Source organism: Eucalyptus grandis, chromosome 8, assembly GCF_016545825.1.
Source record: "Eucalyptus grandis isolate ANBG69807.140 chromosome 8, ASM1654582v1, whole genome shotgun sequence".
In the NCBI taxonomy this organism is placed as follows: domain Eukaryota; kingdom Viridiplantae; phylum Streptophyta; class Magnoliopsida; order Myrtales; family Myrtaceae; genus Eucalyptus; species Eucalyptus grandis.
The window spans coordinates 9,132,533-9,142,992 of record NC_052619.1 but is presented as its reverse complement, the minus strand read 5'-3'; the positions used below and the strand labels follow the sequence as shown (position 1 = coordinate 9,142,992).

Below are 10,460 nucleotides of genomic sequence, written 5' to 3'. Positions count from 1 at the left end.
ATTTTTAATTAATACTTGTTAACAATATGAGGCCTGTTGCTGTAGTGCCTCAACTCAACATAGCACCTGCCCCATATAGGCTCATTGCTGCTAACAATTAAGGTAGACCACCTTCTCCATCCAGGGGGGAGGATGGCCAAAGGCCTTTAGGTGAAGCTTTGGTTTTGCCTAACCCAAGGTATGTTCCCCAAAGGTCTAATATAGCAATCGACAATCAGATTAGACTACCACAGTTACCTAGAGGGCAGCTTGGTCAAATAATCCCTGATCAGTACTATCAGTATGTCAGATGTTAGTGGATCAAGCGATGCAACACCTAGGCTACAATGTTGGGAACGTCAGTCCTGCATACATAAAACCATACCCAGACTGGATGGATGTAATCCCTTATCCTAGAGGCTTCAAGATGCTTGTTTCCCACCTATTCTCTAGTGAAGACGATCAATCCATAGTTGAACTGGTTAGTCAATTTGCTGCGTATTGTGGAGATGCATCTCAAGTAGATTGCTGGAAGTTAAGATTGTTCCCTCTTTTACTATCCAAGACCGCTTTTACTTGGTATATTACTTTGGCAGTCAATTCTGTTCATACTTTGGAATAAATGGAAACATAGTTTGATACCTAATTCTATAGATCTGTCCTTGATAAATCTATTGCAGATTTGGCTTGTACTAAGTAGCATAACAATGAATCGATAGATTGGGTTGCTCAATCAAGTGGGTTAGGAATAGATGCCTTATTTCACTTTTAGAGAAAGATTCACGAATTTGGCTTTTATTGGATCGAAAATTCAATAGAGGAAAAAATTCGAAGGCTAAATATTTTGCCTATTTATTTCAATAGGCAATAAAAGTGCCTAAGTATGAGGAATTACATAAGGATAGAGATTGATAACCATGTGAAGACTTTTCAAAAAATGTGCCTTTCAGGGAAGAATAAGAGTCATGATGAATCTGATCAAGATAAAATTCGGCAAGAAAAAATCAAATTTGGCGATGACGAGGGGACATGTGATGACTCTCAATTATCTAATTTAAAAGAATCAAATGATTGGTGAATTATTCAATTCTTTTAAAGGGAGCATTTTTTTTTTTTTTGCACCAAAAAATATTCAACTTTTGGTTATTATCGACATATGATAGACTCGGTTGGTTAGAGCAAAGTTTGGTCATTTATGAATAGAATTATCGGTAACTTAAAGAGAATCAATAGCTCACTAGTGAAGTGAACAATGACACACAACGTGAAGTTATTAATGAGAACCTTGAAGTTGATCGACAAATTCATCGATATCGACAACAAGCAATTGACAAGAGGATAATCATTGGTTAGTTATTTTGCCGCTATTTTAGGATTGTTGTAACTTCTCATATTCACTAGGAAGTTATTTCTTTTTTAATAATTACTTGAAAGCTTTGTTTGTAATCTCTGTTTGAAACTTTTGTTTGTAACCTCCGTTTATAACTGTCGATTGTAGGTTTTAAATAACCATATTGTACTCTTTGGAGATTTCCTGCGCACAAACAAATAAGTTTACTATCTTTCAGTTATTTTTACTTTACTACACTATACTTTTAGTTTTCACACTGGCTTTGTTCATCAAATTTCGGCATGTATCTTTATCTTGGGTATCGCGTTGTTGATTAAATTTGGGCGTAGCATCTTGGCATTCCCAAGTTTTGTCGTCGATTAAATTTCAACATAGTTTGTTTACGCTTTGCTATGTTGAAGTGGCTGTATTTCCAAGCTTTGGTCTCGATTAAATTTCAGCACACTTTGTCTGTATGGTTTGGTTTGAAGTAAAGTTTATGATTTTTTTGTTTACCTGTGATATTTCCTATCCGGAGTCATTACAAAACCTATTTTTTTTTAATAAAAATTAAAGAACATCTTTTGATGAAGGATATTTCCCCACAAGATCAATTATACTTGGGTAAACCTCAAACCCGGGGGAGGGGTTTTCCGCGAAAATGGAAAACCCGTGTTTTGAGCTCAGTGTGACGGGCTGACGTGAACGTGCAGTGAACAAAAAGTCAAAAAACATGCAGATACCGCACTTTTTAGATTTACAGCGACATTGAAGGACGAGGGACTTTGGGACGTGGCAGCTGCTCAACGGGCTCCCCGAAAGTGATCAAGAAACGCGAAGATGCAAAAGCAAAATACCGGCCCACAGCGTAAGGCAAGAGTAGTCGCCTTAATCCCTTGCGCAAATGACGTCAGTCTGCCTGGAGAAACTAGCATGAGTTAATATGCATATCTAATGGTCAAACCAGCAAAAATTGCCGTCCATACCTGCAGGGAGTGCCCCTTCAGGAACAGCCGGTCTGCCGGAACTTGATCGCCAATCTTCAAACAAACGACGTCTCCGACGACGATCTTGAACGTGGAATCCTGCTGCCTCCGAACCTTCCTGATCACATCGGTGAGAATATTACTGCTCACCCCAGACAATTTTCAAATTGGCGCACATACCAACTTTTCCAAGGATATCCAAAAATAATAATAATCATAATTGAAGGGATAAAAAGACACCATTTAAATTTTCATACATGTAAGCTGGTACGGTACCAACGCAAACATATGACACATTAGCAAGGCATAACGATGATGATATTTAAATTTCTTTCAATTAAAAACTCGTATGTTTCAATTAGAAAGAGAAACAAATTAGCAGCTAAAAATTGAATGAGGGTTAGCGAACCGAGTTCTTTTCGCCCCAAAACAAAAGCTAGCTTTCCATATCTATGATTTTGAGCGAATTCATCACTTTGCATGATGAAAAATTTAATCCGTCTCTGAAGTAAGAGCCCATGCATCTTTGGATCGTTTAAGAAGTGAAGATATTTTCACCCTGCGTGTATATATACATGCATTTTTTTTGGGATTTGGCTGGAAGTATTAAAAGTGAAAACATATTTATGCCGTTAAATAGACCTATAAAAAAGATTTCCAAATTCAACATTTCACGATGTAAACAATAATACCATGTGGATTTGCTTTCCGATATCAATTAGTTATGGCCTTCAATATCTCTGATTTCCAGGACTTGGGTTGCCAAATCCATGCATAAGGGAATTTGGGGTCATTGTGGCACCGGTATTGATGGTAAATAAATAATGGTGCCATCATATTAACTAGGGGTGAGCATGATTCCAAGGTACAACCTAGAACCTAAGAACCGAATCGGTGGGAACCTATATGTTTTAGGTTCTAGGATATGCAAGGTAAGTTCCATGTTCCAAAAAATAATAAACTTGTTTCGATAGGTAGGTTTTAGGTTCTTAGTTGGAGGAACTTGGAACTTGTAACCTAGAACCTAAACAAGTTTTGATGTTTTTGTTTGTTTATGTTTTCGTGCAATCTTATGATATTCCATATCAATCGATAATGAGTGTATAATCTAAAAGCATTGGTTTGAGCTTCTATTTTATGATTGAGACTTTTACTTATTAATGTTTAAAATTTCCATGTGTTTTTATGGTTAGTGAATTGTAGTAGCAAGTTGTGTTCATTAAAGGTTTTAATTCATTACAATCATTCAATTAATAATATATAGGTGGTATATGGTTTGACCTTGGAATCGATCCTAGAACCCGTGACATGGTAGATTCCAAATTCTAAATATGTAAGGTAGGTTCCAGGTTCCAAAAAATAAGGAATCTATTCTAACGAGTAGGTTCCAAATTCCAAGTGAAATCTGTACGGAACCTAGAACCACACACTCCTAATTTTAGCAGGATTTGGTCCCTATATGAAGGTGCTATTGCGGCCAAATGATGGTTAGAAGTGAACAATTTCAAGTTCCATATATGTTTTACCTGAAACTTGGAATCTACTCATTAAAACAAATTCTTATTGTTTGAAACTTGAAACCTATCCTACATATTTTGGAACCTAAAATTTGTCTTGTGTGACGGCCTGAGCAGCGGTCCTCAGACGTGCGCAAGGAATGGGTCCCTCTCTTGTCCCACATCGCCTAGGGAGGGAGTCATGAGCTAATTTATAAGGCTTGGTCCCTCTAACTGTACATACGCATTTTCTTGGGATAGTATAGGTTGCCCCGAGATGAACAAAATCGTGAGGACTTAGTGTCCAAAGCGGACAATATGTGTATAGTGGAGGCCCGGCCTCCGGGATGTTACAAGTGGTATCAGAGCCAACTCCCGACCGCATGTGGGGCCACAACAAGAATGTTGTTCTAACTCCCGATCTCGTGTGGGGCCATAGACCTCGTGTGGGGCTATAGCGAGGACGCTCTTCTGTTAAGAGATGAAGAGTGTGACAGCCCAATATGTGTACAGTGGAGGCCCGGAATGTTACATCTTGTCATAGGTTTTAGGATCGGTTCCAGGAGGATCTACCCAGGTTTTACCCATACTATTAATTGAATGATTGAAATGAATTATCACCTTTAATAATCACCATGTACTACTACAATTCACTGATCATAATTATATTTAGATGCATAAAAATGTGAAATATTAACAAAATAAAATTCTTAGTCATAAAATAGAAGCTCAAAGTAATGATTCTAGAGTATCGAATGCTATGAAATAATGTAGGATCACGTGAAGAGGTAGACCAAGAAAAACACAAATTTATTTTAGGTTCTAAGTTTTAGGTTTTATCAACTTAAAATCTAAAACTTACTAGTGGAAATAGATTATCCAAATTTTGGAACTTAATATCTACCCTGCATACCTTGAAACATGGAACCGTACAAATTCCCATTAGTCTGGTCCTCAGGTTTTATGTTCTATCCAGGAACCATGCTTATCCCTAATGATTGTAGCGTTGTTCATTTGGGTTTTGGTATGAAGAAGTGGCTGACATTATAGGATAGCTGTTCGGGGAATTCCAGGTACATTGCTACGAACTTTCCTCGTGGCTCCGTGGCAGACTAAGGGGAAGCATTTTCCTCCAAAAAGAGATGGAACCTTCAAAGAGGAGCGAGTCATGCCAAGTCAGAAGTTAATTGATTCAGATGGAAATAAAATAAGAATTGAGGGCCCGTAGGGCCGCGGTCAATATTGCTTTGTTTGGTGAGTACGAAGACGAGAACGGAATTCTGCTTTGATTTTCCATACGTGAACATGCAAATATCAGGAATGCGAAAGCTCGAAGTCATATTGACTTTTACGAGGCCCGCCGGGTTTAAGTGAGGGAGGGGCAATGGTCGCACGCCGGGTAAGAAACAACACGGAAATGACCAAGTAATGGGGGGACGGGGAGGATAAGAGGCCGGCACGCACACGTGTCCTCCCCTGATTGATGGTTTAACCAAGACAAATGGAATTCGTGCCCCACATTAGACAATGATTCTCTCGATTCCAGCTTATTGTCGAGCCCCATTTTTCAATGTCGACATCGATAGCGACAACTGGGCCCCCACTTTCCCCAAGTCGTTAACTTAGAAAAAGAAAAACAGACGTTGCCGCGCGAGGCAAAAACCTGACTAACACCCTTGCACGCACGAATGACATCACCACCCTGTTGTTCACTGTTCAGCTCCCGCATGTATTTAAGGTACAGGCAATCCATGGTATTGTTAATGCACGTACACGCAATCCCTGTCGTTCTTCCTTTTGTGTTGCCATTTGCATTGTGCGACCTTATCTCGTAATAGGATCACGAGCCTGTGCGTCTCTTCCGAGCGATGACGAGCATTCTCAGCGGCAACTGCAACCGCTACGAGGTCTCTCACGACCCGCCCGCTATGCGCAAGTTCGCCAAGCTATGGCATTTGGCCTTTGCCACCATCTATTGCTCCCGAGCCATCACTACCTCCGCAAAGAAAACCACCAAGTTCCCCAGAAATTCTCCTTCCTACTCTTCGATTTCAATCCGCGATCAGGCTCCGAGCGCTCGCTCTGATCAACCCAGCTCCTTCCAGACTGAACAGTCGCAGCTCCAAGCGCTCGCTTCCTACACTTCGAATTCAATCCCTGATCAGGCTTCGAGCGCTGCCTCCGATCAACCCAGCTCCTTCCAGACTGATCAGTCACAGCTCATGAAGCTGGTCAAGGACAAGAACCTCATCTGCCTCAGAGAATTTGGCGGTGTCAGCAAAGTCGCGTCGGCCCTCAAAACTGATGTCTCTCGCGGAATTAGCGGCGAACCGGATGATGTCACTCGCAGGAAAAACGCATTTGGCGTCAACACATTCAAGCCACCCACCAAGGGCTTCTTCCACTTTGTGTTCGAGGCTTTCAAGGACCTCACGCTCATGATTCTTCTTGTTTGCGCCGGGCTTTCGCCTGGGTTTGCGATCAAGGAGAACGGGCTCAAGCAAGGCTGGTACAATGGCGGGAGCCCATTCTTCACAGTTTTCCTCATGATCGTGGTGTCGGCCGTGAGGAATTACCGGCAGAACTGGCAGTTTGATAAATCGTATGGGGCGAGCGGTGATATTCTCATCGATGTGATAAGGAAGGGAGGGCCGTGCGAGGCCTCCATATCCGACATTGTTGTCGGAGATGTCGTTTGTTTGAAGAACAATGATCAAATCCCAGCAGATGGGTTGTTACTGGGCGGGCACTCCTTGCAGGTACGGACGAGAATTTGTACTGGTATTGTTTGCATAAGATTCGCTTATTAACTCTTGTTAGTTTACTTCAAAAAAATATAGTATGTGTTACCAAGTTCGAGCCCAGGTTGATTAATTAATTGAGTAATTAGTCTAAAGTAATGTACATGTGTACGGTATTCTGTTTGATACTGCACAGTTCGTCATTTTTATAATCTTAATTCCACGACAAAAAGGAAAAGTAGTGGTTTTAATTCGTAGTTCTAGTCGTAGGAGAACCGACTTTGTTAAAAACATTTACTGGAAAAGGTATACTTAAACATAATCCATTTCTTCTTGTGTTAATATTTACTGAGGTTTCATTTTCTGACTGCATCCTATCGTCTCATTCTGGTGTCAATTTAGGTCGACGAATCAAGCATGACCGGGGAGAGTGGTTGCATAGAAGAGAAAAGCAATCGAAATCCCTTCCTGTTCTCTGGAACAAAGGTCGCTTATGGGTCTGCTCGGATGCTGGTTACATCGGTCGGGATGAACACAAAGGGAGGCGAGATGATGAGGCCAATCAACCGCAACAGCAGCGAACAGATCCCTTTACAGGCTCGGCTAAACAAGCTCACCTCATCAATTACCAAAGTCGGTTTGGCGGTCAATTCTCTGGTTCTTGTGGTCCTGCTAATTTGCTACTTCAAGGGAAACAAACATGACGAGCACAGGAAACGGGAGTCCGTTCCAGGCCAAACGATGGGTGACCATATCATGAACTCCGTGGTAGGCAACATTGCAGCCGCAGTGACAATCGTGGTGGTCTTGATTCCTGAAGGCTTGCCACTTGCGGTAACAATCACTCTTGCTCATTCGATGAAGAGGATGATGGTGGATCAGGTGATGGCAAGGAAACTTTCAGCCTGCGAGACAATGGGGTCAGCCACCATTATTTGCACTGACAAGACCGGCACTCTCACGATGAACGAGATGGAAGTGACGAAATTCTGGGTCGGCCAAGATTCTGTGGCGGAAAACACGTGCTCCTCTGTCTCCAAGTTTGTCCTGGATTTGATTCGGGACGGAGTTGCTTTGAACACCACGAGCATCGTCTACAGGCTGCTTTTGGGATCGGAGTACGAGTTCTCCAATAGTCCCACTGAAAAAGCGATTATTTCCTGGGCGGATGCTCAATTGAACATGGACACGGACGAAACAAAGAAGTGCTGTGAAGTCATCCAAGTCGAAGCCTTCAACTCACAGAAGAAGAGAAGCGGTGTCCTAATAAAGAAGAGCTTGGACGGCAAATTCCATGTGCACTGGCAAGGAGCGGCAGAGATGGTCTTGGCAAAGTGCTCAAGCTTCTATGACGGGTCGGGGGAAGTGAAAGATTTGGATGAAAATGGAAGGGTGAGATTCGAGGAGATTATCCGGGGGATGGCGGCGAGCAGCCTCAGGTGCATTGCTTTCGCTCATAAACAAATCTCCGAGGAAGCTATCCTAGAAAGAGAAGACGGGGACAAGATCCAAGAGGACGGCCTGACATTACTAGGACTTGTTGGTATAAAGGACACCTGTGGTCCCGATGTGAAGAGCGCAGTCCAACATTGTCAGGAGGCAGGAGTGAAAATCATGATGATAACGGGAGACAACATCTTCACCGCTAAGGCCATCGCCTTGGAGTGCGGTATTCTCACGCCCAGAGACGATGCCTCTAACGAGACCATTGTGGAAGGAGCTGAGTTCACGATTCCATGGAGAGAGCTGAGAATATCTGGGTCTTGGCGAGATCCTCGCCTTTCGATAAGCTCCACATGGTTCAATGCCTGAAGCAGAATGGCCATGTGGTTGCAGTCACGGGGGACGGCATGAACGATGCACTGGCCCTCAAGGAAGCCGACATCGGGGTCTCGATGGGCATCCAAGGCACCGAGGTCGCCAAAGAGAGCTCGGATATCATCATCGACAACTTTGCCTCCGTGGTGAAGGTGTTGCTGTGGGGTCGATGCGTCTATGATAATATCCAGAAGTTCATCCAGTTCCAGCTCACGGCGAACATCGCAGCCATTTTGATCAACTTTGTGGCTGCGGTCTCCTCCGGTGACGTCCCTTTGACGGCCTTCCAGCTCTTATGGGTGAACCTAATCGTGGATACGCTTGGCGCCTTTGCCTTGTCCACAGAGCTGCCTGCTGGGGAGCTCATGAAAAGGCCCCCTGTGGGCCGCACCGAGCCGCTCATAACAAACGTCATGTGGAGGAATCTGGTGGGACAAGCAATTTACCAAGTGGCCATCCTCCTCACTCTACAATTCAAGGGCGAATCGATCTTTGGCGTGGACGAGGCGGTGAAGCGAACGCTAATATTTAATGCGTTCGTCTTGTGCCAGGTCTTCAATGAGTTCAATGCGAGGAACATCGAGAAGCAGAACGTGTTCGAGGGCATTCACAAGAACAAGCTGTTCCTCGGTATCATCTTTGTGACAGTTGTCCTCCAGGTGGTGATGGTCGAGTTCCTGAAGCGGCTCGCTGTAATGGCACGGTTGAGCTGGGGACAATGGGGTGCATGTGTAGGGATCGCGGCTGCGTCTTGGCCTATCGGTTGGATCGTTAAATGCATTCCGGTCCCTAATACACCAATCTTACAGCTTCTTGGGATTGAATAGCAAGAAGGCCGTGAGGAAAATTATGCACAGAGAACAGTTAATTAGGTTTAGGAATGCTAATTGGCTTTAACTCAATTCTTCTTATTGTACTGGCATATCGAATTTCTCTTGATGCATTTTGTTTTGTTTTTTTTTTCTTTTGCCTAGAAAAATAAGGGCTGTGCAATTAGTCGATGTAATATTTCCAATTAAAAAAAAATGCATTGAGAAAATAAGGATTTAGACGAGTGACCTTAACAATATAGCCAAAAAAACATGAGAAAAATGTGGAAGCACGTCCCTCTCTATGTCTCTCTCCCTTTCTCACACACGCACATATCTCAGTTTGACTTCTTTTTGAGATTCCATGTCGGCTGCTCGTCCGTCAGAAGCTGACATGAGAGTCTACATCAACAAACATATTCTTATTTATTAAAAAAATTGAACGAGTCGTCGTGATCAAGAAAATTCAAGAGCTGGTGATGCATTTAGCCTTAATGATTAGTCCTGCCGGTCGAGTTGGAGAGAAGACGACAAAGTTTTCGAGCAAAAAGTCTTCCTTGATAAAAGCATTTACATCGAAAGAGAGCAATAGCGTATTGCATGTGTCTCTCGACTCTCGCGTTCTCTCATTCGTCAATACAGATGCTTCTGCATGAGACGGAAACGATTCAAAAATGTAGGTGGAAGGAAACATCCAAGAAAAATGTAGGTATACATAGTTTAAACACTCGTTTATGCAAAATAAATAAATTAAAAATTATTCTTAGATGCAGCAGGACCCTCAATCTTCGATCCTCATCTGATCGAGACGACCTTCTAGGAGGAATATTTTTCCTTCCGTTTTTTCTTTACTCAGATGGGTTTGGAGTGTGGCTTTTTACGCATGATTCGGTCCATTTCTTAGCTCTTTCCAGTGATACAAAGCAATACCTTGTTTTTATCACGCGCAATAACTCATATATGATATTGTGTTCCTATGATACAAAGCAATTTATATCATTAGCCAATGTTCTCGTGATGAATGGTAAGTACTAAACGTCGATTTGACTTAACCTAAATGAACGCATGGCAATATTCTCTTTGTTGACTAACTTGTGAAGTGCAATGTCTGCAGCACCAATTAAAATATTACGTATCTTTTACATAGAAAGCATCATATACTCCATTTTCGAGTTGCAAACCTTCCATAACAAGGCAGCATTGGGTCTCCCATCTCTGCATATCTTTTGACCTTTCGTTTACTCCCCGTCCCAAGCCCGTCGAATGAACTCAATCGCGGGCTTTCGTGGAAACACGTTTTC

The 10,460-nt window shown here is 42.5% G+C and overlaps 1 pseudogene; it reads left to right on the top strand.

Annotated features, from left to right (window-relative positions):
* Window positions 1–5,659: 5,659 nt before the first annotated feature.
* On the top strand, window positions 5,660–9,177 carry LOC120286940 (annotated as a pseudogene).
* The last annotated feature ends 1,283 nt before the right edge of the window (window positions 9,178–10,460 follow it).